Source organism: Neofelis nebulosa, chromosome 2, assembly GCF_028018385.1.
Source record: "Neofelis nebulosa isolate mNeoNeb1 chromosome 2, mNeoNeb1.pri, whole genome shotgun sequence".
NCBI classification, from domain to species: Eukaryota; Metazoa; Chordata; class Mammalia; order Carnivora; family Felidae; genus Neofelis; species Neofelis nebulosa.
Genome location: NC_080783.1, coordinates 40,453,460 through 40,455,073, shown reverse-complemented (window position 1 = coordinate 40,455,073; position 1,614 = coordinate 40,453,460). Strand labels below are relative to the sequence as shown.

At 42.7% G+C, this 1,614-nt stretch overlaps 1 pseudogene; it reads left to right on the top strand.

Moving 5' to 3' along the window:
- The first annotated feature begins 206 nt into the window (after window positions 1–206).
- On the top strand, window positions 207–703 carry LOC131490341 (large ribosomal subunit protein eL21-like; annotated as a pseudogene).
- The last annotated feature ends 911 nt before the right edge of the window (window positions 704–1,614 follow it).

Here is a 1,614-nt window from a genome sequence, read left to right as displayed (position 1 = left end):
AAATAAATGTGTCTCCCAGGGTTAAGAGCAATAGTGAAGGAAGAGCCCCACAAGTCAGTCAATGATTTAGATTTGTGGATGAGAAAGCAACAGTCTCCCAGGCTCTGGTCCTGGAGAAAGGAGCTTCTCTGGTGTTGACTGTTACCACAGGGGAAAGATTAAAACTCATGGAGCGCTTTTTGGCCAGCACTCCCATCTTCCAGTAATTTGCCAAAATTACCAACACAAAGGAAGAGGAGAGGTACCTGCTATCTGTTCTTTAGGCCTTTTTAGAAAATATAGATTTGTTGCGTTGGCCACATACATGCAAATGTACAAGAAAGGTGATATTGTGGACATCAAGGGAATGGGCACTGTTCAAAAAGGAATGCCCCACAAATGTTATCATGGCAAAACTGGAAGAGTCTACAATGTTACCCAGCATGCTGTTGGCATTTTTGTAAATAAACAAGTTAAGGGCAAGGTTCTTGCCAAGAGAATTAATGCATGTATTGAGCCTATTAAGCACTCAAAGAGCCAAGATAGCTTCCTGAAGCATGTGAAGGAAAATGATCAGGAGGAAAAGAGGAAAGCAAACGAGAAAGGTACTTGGGTTCAAATGAAGAGCCAGCCTACTCCACCCAGAGAAGCACACTTCGTGAGAACCAATGGAAAGGAGCCTGAGCTGCTGGAACCCATTCCTTATGAATTCATGGCATGGTAAATGTGAGAAAAAAAAAAAGTAATAAAAGACCTCAAGCCTATTAAAATAAAAATAAAATAATAAAATAAAATAAATTTAAAAACTCATGGAGGGAAGTCCCAAAGGTACCTTCTTCTACGCATCTGCATACCACCAAATGGAAAGAGATGAGGAACAGTAGAGGTAAGGCTCAGACCTGGTGCCAGGGTGCATGACCTAAGAGAACCTCAGAATTAATAACTCTTTCCTCAAAAGACACACATAGCCTCATAGTGGAATGCTTAGTTGCTAGCTGAATACAACAGAAAGGTCCCTAGTTCCCTCACTCTCCACCAAACTAGCTCTTAGAAACTCAAAGCAATTGGGGCACCTGGGTGGCTCAGTTGGTTAAGCGCCCGACATGGGCTCAGGTCATGATCTCGCGGTTTGTGAGTTCAAGCCCCGCATCGGGCTCTGTGCAGACAGCTCAGAGCCTGGAGCCTGCTTCAGATTCTGTGTCTCCCCTCTCTCTGACTCTCCCATGCTCATGCTCTGTCTCTCTCTCTGTCTCTCAATAATAAATAAACGTAAAAAAAATTTAATAAAAGAAAGAAAGAAAGAAACTCAGAGCAAGTACCAAGGAGCTTCCTGAATCATTTTCTGGGTGGAGTTTGGACTAATGTTTCAAATCAAGCGAATGACTTCATTATCTACCCTATACATACAGTATGATGCTTGGAAATAGCAGGTGAATGCCACATGTCGCCTGTCAGTAGCACTGAAAATGCCCAAGAGAATGAAAAAGAGCCGGCTCAAAAGGGTTAAAATAACACCGCTCTCGGGGATGATTCAGTCCGCTGAACTCTCTCTGTCCTTGAGCTCTTTTGCACACAATATTTCTGAGCCTTCTGTCTCTGTGCTAACCTAAACACAAATTGCAATTTTCTTCTGTT